We start from the raw sequence: 11,262 nt of genomic DNA on the forward strand, positions 1-11,262 counted from the left end.
ACTTATTTTCACAAACGCATGTAAACAGAAGGTATTACTAAAGTTTGTATTTCATAGTTAATCATTTAGCCCTTACGAATCACACACTGTATTAAATGTTTTTGCACGAGTTATCTAATTTAATTTCATATAAATATAAAAATTGTTACTGAAATTGATATTACTATATTCATTTTACAGATGAGGGTACTGAGGCAGAGAAATATTGAATAATTTGTTTAATACTGAGATAAGGGCCAGCGCAGTGGCTCACATCTGTTGTAATCCCAGGCCTTTGGGAGGCCGAGGCAGGAGAACTGCTTGAGTCTAGGAATTTGAGACCAGCCTGGGCAACATGGCAAGACCCTGTCTCTACAGAAAAATAAATTAAATAAATAAAATTATAGAAAAAATACTGAGGTTATAAGTAGTAAATCAAGGGTTAAAATCAAGACAATCTCATTCCAAAGGGGATTGCTCTTAACTACTATAGTAAATTGGACTTGAAATATGGAGATAGGTGCATGTTTTAATTGCTTTCAGAAGAAAATAAAAAACACAAAATTAACATTTTATTGTATTTCAAGCTCATATGTGGTCACAAAGTACTATATAATAGAAGAGGAAAAAATTGGAATTCATTTATATCAACCTCATTCTTTTATAAATAACCTAAGTGACACTGAGAGGAGCAAAGTACTTTGATCAATATTACATATTTATTTAACAGACAACATGAGATTAAAGCCCAGATCTTCTGACTGACAGCCCAGATATCCTGCAGGCTTCACAGGGGTACAGAACATTTGCCTGGTGAGATATATAATTCTTCAAAAAACTTTATGCAAGCGTGTAATGCTAGCACATTCCAAACATATTACATAACATGGGTAAACACTTATCTTTTATGGAGATAATGAGTTAAATGCTATTTGAGAGGCCACTGAAATTCAACAAGTATTTATCGAGTGCTCAATCATGTTTGGTATTGTTCTAGATACTTAAGTTTCATCAGTGAACGAAATGAAAAATACCTGATCATATTTGTTTACATTCTAGTGGGTGGAAACAAACATTACACAATAGGTACAAGAAATGGGCAAATTCTATGTTAGACACTGATAAGTGCTATGATAAAAAGAAAGTAGAGCAGAGTGAGCTTGGGAGTGCCATTTTGGGGCCTGGAGGGCAGGTCAGTCTCATTGAGGAGGTAAGGTAGTTAGCTATGCATATAGGAAGGGAAAGTGTCCCAGGCAGAAAGAACAGCCAATGCAAAATTCTAAGGAGCAAGTTTTCTTCCTTAGAATATCAGGTTGAAAATCATTGACAAAGTGGTTCAGTGCTCTAATTTGTTTTGCCCAATTCAATAAATTGTGCAGAAATTGCAGGTGACTTTTATATTAATGATTTGAATCATGGGACTGAGGTCCCTTCACTAGATTTTCAATTTATTTGGTAGTGGTGGGAGTTGGAAGGAAGAGCATCAAAAGGGGTAGAGGTGGTGCCTGGGCATCGATGTTTTTAAAAGCTCCTTGGGTGATTCTAATATGCAGCCATGGTTGAGAGCCACTATTCTGGTATAGGTGAGAAAGAGAAGGGTGGTTTTTTTGTTGTTGTTGTTTGTTTTTCATTCCTGTTCTTAGTAGTCTGCTCAATATGCTCATCAGGCTTGCTGCTCAAGTTGTCACCATCTGGAGCTCCAAAACTACAAATGCCCTTCACAGAAATCCTGGGACCTCCCATCAACCTCACTGGCGGTGAAACATAGAACAGGTCATATTTCTCCCTTATGGCTCCATTTGTGAGTTCCCCGTAACACCAACAAACAAGACTGTGTATGGGTGTGAGACAACTGAAAAAGTTGTTAGAGAATGAGAATGTAAGAGGAACGGAGAGAAAAGGGTAGCAACATGGTTGGCATAAAGTGCCTAGCAAAAAGTTTTAAGAACAAGTTTCTCTAATATTCAATTTTAAATCTGGCACTGTGGTGATAGAAAATATCTCATCTCCTCAAATCTTCAGTAAAGTCGTTTCATTTACATGTGTTTGGCACATTTTTGGCACACAGTGTCTGTTAGATGAAAGAAGAAATGAACTCAAGGGGGCTGAATGCAAAAAACAACAGGCCCCCAACCCATCCCTTTCCAATCCCTCCAATGTTTTTCCCAGAGGCAACCACATTTATCTCATTGTTTTTAGTTATCCTATCTGTAAACAGTCTGCTCATGCTGTGAATTTTTGATGTCTCAATCTTAGTGTGGCATACTCACTTCCTGCCAAGATAGATAAAGATTTAACCACATTAAACCACCACAAATTTTCCCTACTCATAACAGCTAATAAATTATATCACTAGTCAGCATTCCACTTATTACATTTGCAACTTTAAATAATGTAACTCACAGTTCTTGCTTCAATATAAACAATCTCTCTTCACTTTGCCAGATAAGAATTTTGTATCCCTTACCCTTGCTTCATCTTTGGTTCCTTTATTACACTATCATGCTTCACATTTACAACTTGTTCTGTAACTATACTTAAGCAATTCTTGCTTTGCCTACAGGTGGACTTATTTTTGAAAATAAGCAAAGGATATTTATGCTACATCTGTGTAAACAGTATTCACTGTCCATGAAAGTTAACTTCTACATCTCTACTTGTTTTTTTTGTACAGCTTTTTGTCATATACCCTACTCAACTAAATTATAAATTGCCTTTTTACTTTGTCTTGAATTGTCTTCCTTTATGGCATCATTAGACTAGCTTCTTCCAACATTTCCAGAATATTAGCAAATCCAGGACCTCCTGTTTTTCTACAGGCAGTTCTTACAGTCCTGAAGTCTTTCAATCTGGATAGGCAGGCTTCCTGTTGCATAACTATCCTGGAACTTGCGTTCATTGCATTTCTGAATTTGTTCCACTGTTTCACAGACCCAATCCACTCCATTTCCTTCAACAAGTCCCTTGTTTTCTTGGCCTGTATTCTCAAGAAACATCCTACAAAGAATATTAGTGAGGCAAAGCTTTCTCAAAAGTTTGTGTTTCATTTTCTTTTTCATTCTGCCCACATATTTTATCAATAGTTTGGCATGGTATAGAATTCCAAGTTCAGGAGGCGTGGTGGCTCACACCTGTAATCTCAATATTTTGGGAGGCCGAGGAGGGAGGATGGCTTGAATCCAGGAGCCCAAGACCAGCATGCGCAACACAGTGAGACCCTGTCTCTAACTTTTTTTTTTTAAGGTGGAGTTTTGCTCGTGTCTCCCAGGCTGGAGTGCAATGGCGTGATCTCAGCTCACTGCAACCTCCGTCTCCTGGGTTCAAGCGATTTTCCTGCCTCAGCCTCCCAAGTAGCTGGGATTACAGGTGCCCACCACCATGCTCGGCTAATTTTTGTATTTTTAATAGAGATGGGGTTTCACCATGTTGGCCAGGCTGGTCTCGAACTCCTGACCTCAGGTGATCCACCCGCCTCGGCCTCTCAAAGTGCTGGGTGTGAGCCACTGTGCCCGGCCCTGTCTCTATTAAAAATAAAAAAATTAGCTGGCATGGTGGCTTACGCCTGTAGTCCCAGCTACTGAGAAGGCAGAGCCCTTAAGCCCAGATCACTTAAGCCCAGGAAGTCAAGGCTTTAGTGAGCCATGACTGGGCCATTGTACACCAGCCTGGGCAACAAAGTTACACCCTGTGTGGACCAAATAAAAAAAAGGAATTCTAAGTTTAAAGTCATTTCTCCTAGGAACTTTTAGGGTTTCTTGTATCTTAACACTCACTCAAAAGTTTGTTGCCAGCCTGATTCTCATTCCTTTATGGAGTACTTGAACTTTCTTCCTAGAAGCTTTTAGAATCCTCTCTTCATTCTTGCTATCCTTAACTTTCATGACATATCTATGTATATACATATTTTTCTTTTTTCTGTTCAGTACTCAGTAGGTCTTCTACATTTGCAGAATCATGTTTCCCTTTAGTTCTGAAATTTTTTTCTTATTAAGCAAGTTTCATCCAACCACTTTTTCTAACTTTCTGGAACTTCTACTATTCTGATGTTGAAGATATAAATTCTTAGGATTTATCTTTTCTTTCTCTGTTGTTCTCTACTTTTCCTCTTTTCTTTAATCTTGTAGTAATGCAAATTGAGCCTACCAACTGACCTTACAGACTATGAGACGGAGAAATAAATCTCTCATGACTCATGTTTATCCCTTCCATTTAGTTAAAAGGTTTACCCAACATCAGCTCAGCTGGGTTTAGTGGGTGAGTGCTACCTATGACTGTGAGTATTCACTCCTACTACAAGTCAAGATTCATTCTCAGTACTGTGTATACAACAGTGAACAAAGAAAAAAAATTCCTGACTTCTTGAACTGACTTTGTAGTAGAGGGACACAGACAATAAAAAAATTAAAATGTTGCATGTCCAGTATAATTCTGGAGTCAGCAGCTGTAGCCGAAGCTTTCTGATTTTGTACGCAGCTTTTTGTTCAGAGACAGGCAGTGGCTTCTTTGGTGGCTTGCTCTTATAGTGTGACTCTAGGAATTTTTCTCAGAGTTCTATGTTTCTTCAGCCCTTCTATGATTCAGTAGAATATGTAATACTTCTTGAGAAATTCTTTTTATCTTTATAGAGCACATAGGGTGATTTCTATGAATTCTATTCTCTGTAACTGAACCTGACTGCTACAATAGTCACAAAAATAAATTGTGCTTTTCAGCAAGAAGCCTCCTTGGTATTTTTCTTTCTGTCCTCTGAGACCAAACTGTAGGGGCAAAGCTCATTTAAGTTCAAAAATAATAATTACAATAACTTTTCAAGACATAGATAATACAATAAGATATAAATAGAAATGAAAAAGTTAAAAAGCAGGGAGACTGAATTAAAGGGTAGAGTTTTTATTAGTTTTCTTTTGCTTGCTTGTTTGTTTACGCAATCAGTGTTAAGTTCTCATGAGTTCAAAATAATGGGTAATAAGATGTTATTTGCAAGCCTCATGGTAATCTCAAATCAAAAAACATACAATGGACACACAAAAAAACAAAAAGCAAGAAATTAAAACATACCACTAGAGAAAATCACCTTCACTAAAAGGAAGACAGGAAGGAAGGAAAGAAGGAAGAGAAGACCACAAAAGAACCAGAAAACAATAAAACGGCAGGAGTGCGACCTTACTTGACAATAGTAACGTTGAATGTGAAAGGACTAAAATCTCCAATCCAAAGACATACAGGGCTGAATGGATAAAAACAAGACACAACAATCTGTTGCCTACTAGAAACATACTTCACTTATAAAGAAATACATAGACTGAAAATAAAAGGATTCAAAAAGATATTCCATGAAAACGGAAACCAGAAAAGAGCAGGAATAGATATACTTATATCATCCAAAATAGATTTGAAGACAAAAACTATAAAAAGAGACAAAGAAGCTCATTATATAATGATAAACAGGGCAATTCAGCAAGAGGATATAATAATTTTAAATACATATCACCCAACACTGGAGCAAACAGATACCTAAAGCAAATACTAGCGCTAAAGAGAGATGGACTCCAATAGGATAATAGCTGGGGACATTTCAACACTCCACTTTGAGCACTGAATGAATCATCCAAACAGAAATTCCACAAAGAAACATTGGACTTAATCTGCATGATACAACAAATGGACCCAATAGATATTTACATAACATTTCCTTAAAGCATTCAAAAATTTAAAGTATAATAATACAAACTATCTTCTCAGACCACAGTGGAATACAACTAGAAATTAATAACAGGAGGAATTTTTGAAACTATACAAACACATGGAAATTAACAATATGCTCCTGAATGACCACTGAGTCAATGAAGAAATTAAGATGAAAACTGGAACTTTTTTTGAAACACATGATAATGGAAGCTCAATATACCAAAACCTATGGAATACAGCAAAAGCAGTACTAACAGGAAAGTTTATAGCTATATACTATAATCAAAAAAGTAGAAAAACTTCAAATAAACTAATGATTCATTTTAAAGAACTAGAAAAGCAAAGGCAAACCAACTGCAAATTAGTAGAAGAAAAGAAATAATAAAGATCAGAGCAGAGATCAATGGAATTGAAACGAGGAATAAACAAGATGAATGAAACAAAACGTTGGTTTCTGAAAAGATAAAACTGACAAACCTTTAGCCAGACTGAGAAAAAAAGAGATCCACATAAATAAAATCAAAGACAAAAAAGGAGACATTATAACTAATACTGCAGAAATTCAAAGCATCATTAGTGGCTACTATGAGCAACTATATGCCAATAAATTGAAAAACCTAGAAGAAATGAATAAATTCCTAGACACATACAACCTACCAGAATTGAACCATGAAGAAATCCAAAAACTGAGCAGATCAATAACAAGTAATGAGATCAAAGCCATAATAAAAAAATCTTCCAGCAAAGAAAAGCCTGGGACCCAATGACTTCACTGCTGAATTCTGCCAAACATTTAAAGAAGAACTAATACCAATTCTACTCAAACTATTCTGAAAAATAGAAGACGAGGGAATATTTGCAAACTCACTCGATGAGGCCAGTATTACCCTGTTACCAAAACCAGGTAGACACATCAAAATAAATAAATAAAAATAAAAAATTAACTGCAGGCCAATATCACTGATGAATACTGATGCAAAAATCCTCAACAGAATACTAGCAAAGTGCATTCAACAATACATTAAAAAGATCATTCATCATGACTAAGAGGGATTTATCTCAGATGCAAGAATGATTCATCATATGCAAAACAATGTGACACATCATATCAACAGAATGAAGGACAAACACCATATGATCATTTTAATTAAAATTCAACATCCCTTCATGATAAAAACCCTAAAAAAACTGGGTATAAAACTCAACATAATAAAATCTATATACAACAGATCCACAGCTAGTATCATACTGAATGAGGAAAAATTTAAAGCCTTTCCTCTCATACCTGGGACATGACAAAGATGCCCACTTTCACCACTGTTATTCACCATAGCACCAGAAGTTCTAGCTAGAGCAATCAGACAAAAGAAAGAAATAAAGGGCATCCAAATCGGAAACAAAGAAGTCAAATTATCCTTTTCAGATGATGTGATCTTACCTTTGGAAAAACCTAAAGACTCCACCAAAAAACTATTAGATCTGATAAACAAATTCAGTAAAGTTGCAGATACAAAACCAACACATAAAAATCAGTAGCATTTCTATTGTCAACAGTGAACAATCTGAAAAAGAAATCAAGGAAGTAATTCCATTTACAATACCTAGAAATAAAATTAATTACCCAGAAATTAACCAAAGAAGTGAAAGATCTCTACAGTGAAAACTATAAGAAATTGATGAGGACACAAAAAAATGGAAAGATATTCCATGTTCACAGATTGCAAGTATCCACATTGTTAAACCGTCCATATTTCCCAAAGCAATCTACAGATTAAATGCAATCTCTATCAAAATACCTATGACATTCTTCACATAAATAGAAAAAAAAATTCTAAAATTTATATAGAACCACAAAAGACTCAGTATAGCTAAAGCTATCCTGGGTAAAAAGAACAAAACTGGACGAATCACATTACCAGGCTTCAAATTATACTACAGAGCTATAGTGACCAAAATGACATGGTATTGGCATAAAAACAGACATAAAGATCAGTGGAAGAGGGCCAGGCACAGTGGCTCATGCCTGTAATCTAAGCATTTTAGGAGGCCGAGGCATGTGGATTCCTTGATGTCAGTTTGAGATCAGCTTGGCCAACATGGTGAAACCCTGTCTCTACCAAAAGTACAAAAATTAGCTGGGCATGGTGGCTCACATCAGTATTCCCAGCACTTTGAGCACTTTTGGGAGGCCAAGGCGGCACTTGAGGCCGGGAGTTCGAGACCAGTCTGGCCAACATGGTTAAGCCATGTCTCTACTAAAAATACTCAACTTAGCCAGGCGTGGTGGCACGCACTTGTAATCCCAGCTACTTGAGAGGCTGAAGAAGAAGAATCGCTTGAACCCAAGAGGTGGAGGTAAAAGTGGGCCGAGATCTTGCCACTGCACTCCAGCCTGGGTGACAGAGGCTGACTCCATTTCAAAAAAAAAAAAAAATGGAACAGAATAGAGAACCCAGAAACAACTCCATATACCTACAGTCATTTTCAACAAAGGTGCCAAGAATACACATTGGAGAAACGACAGTCTGTTTAATTAATGGTGCTGGGAAAACTGGATAGCCATATGCAGAAGAATGAAACTAGACCTCTATCTCTCACCACACACACAAATCAAATCAAAACAGATTAAAGACTTAAATCTAAGATCTGAAACTATGAAACTACTAAAACATTGAGGAAGCTCTCCAGGACACTGGGCTAGGCAAAAGAGTTGCTGAGTAATACCCTGAAAGCACAGGCATCCAAAGCAAATATGGATAAATGTGACCACATCAAGATAAAAAGCTTCTGCACCACAAAGGAAACAATTAACAAAGAGACAATCCACAGAACGGGAAAAAAATATTTTCAAACTATCCATCTGACAAGGGATTAATAACCAGTACATATAAGGAGCATGAACAACTTAATAGGAAAAATTGTAATAATATGAGTTTAAAAAGGACAAAAGGGCCAGGCACCATGGTTCCCACCTGTAATCCCAGCACTTTGGTAAGCCAAGGCAGGAGGATCACTTGAGGCCAGGAGTTCAAGACCATTTTTTTTTGTTTTGTTTTTCTGTAGAGACCCCATCTCCCCCCCAAAAAAAAAAAAAAAAAAATTAAAAGAAAATTTAGCCAGGTGTGGTGGTGCACACCTCTAGTCCCAGCTACTCAGGAGGCTGAAGTGGGGGGATTACTTGAGCCCAGGAGTTTGAAGCTGCAGTGAGCTACGATCAAACCACTGCATTCCAGCCTGGGTGACAGAGCAAGACCCTATCTCTTTAAAAAAAAAATTTCAAATGGACAAAAGATGTGAATAGACATTTATCAAAAGAAGGCATACAAATGACAAATAAGTATATGAAAAGGTGCTCAACATCACTCATCATCAGAGAGATGCAAATCAAAACTACAATGAGATATCATTTCATCATAATTAAAATGGCCTATATCCAAAAGACAGGCAATAACAAATGCTGATGAGGATGTGGGAGAAAAGAGAACCCTTGTACACTGTTGGCAGGAATGTAAATTAGTACAGCCACTATGGAGGATAGTTTGGATATTCCTCAAAAAGCTAAAAGTAGAGCAACCACATGATCCAGCAATGCCACTGATAGGTATATACCCCAAAGAAAGGAAATCAGTATATCTAAGATATACTGGCACTCCCATGTTTATTGCAGCACTATTCACAACAGCCAAGATTTGGAAACAACCTAAGTGTTCATCAACAGACAAATAAAGAAAATGTGGTTTATGTACACAACATAGTAGCATTCAGCCATAAAAATGAATGAGATCCTGTTATTTTCAACAAAATGGATGCAACTGATGTCATTACGTTAAGTGAAATAGGCCAGGTACTGAATGACAAACTGCACAGTCTCACTTACTTGTGGGAGCTAAAAATTAAAACAACGGAACTAACAGAGTAGAATGATGGTTACAAGGCTGGGCAAGGTAGTGGGGAATTAAGCAGCAGAGTGGGGATGGTTAATATGTACAAAAGTATAGACAGAATTAGATCTAGTATTTGACATCACGAGAGTGACTAAACGATAATTCACTGAACATTTTAAAATAACTAAGTATAATTGGATTGTTTGTAGCACAAAGAAAGGATAAATATTTGAGGTGATGGACACTCCATGTACCCTGATGTGATTATTACTTATTGTATGCCTGTATCAAAATCTCATGTACCCCATATATACATATATCATGTACCCACAAAAAATAAAAATTAAAAATTAAAAGAATTATCTGGATTGGATTGGCATAGCTTTCAGGAATTTATGTGTTTATTTTTAATTTTTTTTGGTTACATAGTAGGTGTATATATTTAAAAATATGGAACGCTTCACGAATTTGCGTGTTACCCTTGGGCAGGGGCCATGCTTATCTCTATATCGTTCTAATTTCAGTATATGTGCTGCAGAATTAAGCACTGCTTTTAGGAATTTAGGTACTTTATTTATTTATTTATTTTGAGACGCAGTCTCGCTCTGTCGCCCAGGCTGGAGTGCAGTGGCGTGATCTTGGCTCACTGCAAGCTTTGCCTCCCGGGTTCACCCCATTCTCCTGCCTCAGCCTCTCGGAGTAGCTGAGACTACAGGCAGGCGCCCGCCACCACGCCCGGCTAATTTTTTGTATTTTTAGTAGAGACGGGGTTTCACCGTGGTCTCGATCTCCTGACCTCGTGATCCGCCCGTCTCGGCCTCCCAAAGTGCTGAGATAACAAGCGTGAGCCACCGCGCCCTGCCAGGTACTTTATTATTATTTTTTGAGACGGAGTCTGACTCTGGCCCAGGCTGAGTGCAATGGCGCGATCTCAGCTCACTGCAACCTCCGCCTGCCAGGTTCAAGCGATTCTCCTGCCTCAGCCTCCTGAGTAGCTGGGATTACAGGCGCGTGCCACCACGCCCGGGGCTAGTTTTTATATTTTTAGTAGAGATGGGTTTCACCATGTTGGTCAGGCTCGTCTGGAACTTCTAACCTCAGGTGATCCGCCTGCCTCGGCCTTCCAAGAGGAATTTAGGTACTTTAAAATGCTATTATGTATGTTAATGGAAAAGTTAACTACATGCTTCATTTTCAGAACCAACATTCAAATGAAATGAACGTGTCAAACCGACAAAAGCTCAAAAAAGAGAAAAACATATAATTCTTAAAAGTGGTTAATATACTCTTGGATTGCATAACCCTGGTGGCAGTCTGAGGCCTATGATTTTCTTTTAAGCTCCCAAGACTCTAAAATACCTGCTCATCACAAGTTTGTTCAGTGACAACATTCAGTAAAACTTAACATTTGTTTTACAAAATTATGTTGAAAGATATAAACATACGTACATTTTAAGCACAAAAATACGGCTTTTTTTTGGAAGCGGAGCTAGACATTTCCGTAGAAAAGTAGATGCCATCAATCTCTCCTGGTTTTTGTCCTCCCCACCTTTAATTTTTGGCAAACCGAATAAGGACACTCACTACTGAGTACTTTTCTAACTCCCTACTGCATCACAAACGCCTGCAGGGGCTTAAAAAGCAGCAGGGGTTCCTGCCCTTCCTCACACTGACCGTGTGGTCTGGTGCAGGTCTTATGAGCACCTGGATT

The 11,262-nt window shown here is 37.5% G+C and overlaps 1 long non-coding RNA gene and 1 other non-coding gene across 2 annotated transcripts; both read right to left on the reverse strand.

Moving 5' to 3' along the window:
• Positions 1–679: 679 nt before the first annotated feature.
• Positions 680–11,225, reverse strand: LOC134737228 (uncharacterized). The gene is made up of 2 exons (XR_010121917.1): positions 11,001–11,225; positions 680–1,553 (listed from the first exon to the last, which is right to left on the reverse strand). It is a non-coding gene; the product is annotated as an uncharacterized lncRNA (long non-coding RNA).
• LOC129487024 (U6 spliceosomal RNA) lies at positions 9,996–10,099 on the reverse strand. Its single transcript, XR_008659164.1, has one exon. It is a non-coding gene; the product is annotated as a U6 spliceosomal RNA (small nuclear RNA).
• Positions 11,226–11,262: the final 37 nt, after the last annotated feature.

The sequence above is a fragment of the Symphalangus syndactylus genome, chromosome 7 (assembly GCF_028878055.3).
Source record: "Symphalangus syndactylus isolate Jambi chromosome 7, NHGRI_mSymSyn1-v2.1_pri, whole genome shotgun sequence".
Lineage (NCBI taxonomy): Eukaryota > Metazoa > Chordata > Mammalia > Primates > Hylobatidae > Symphalangus > Symphalangus syndactylus.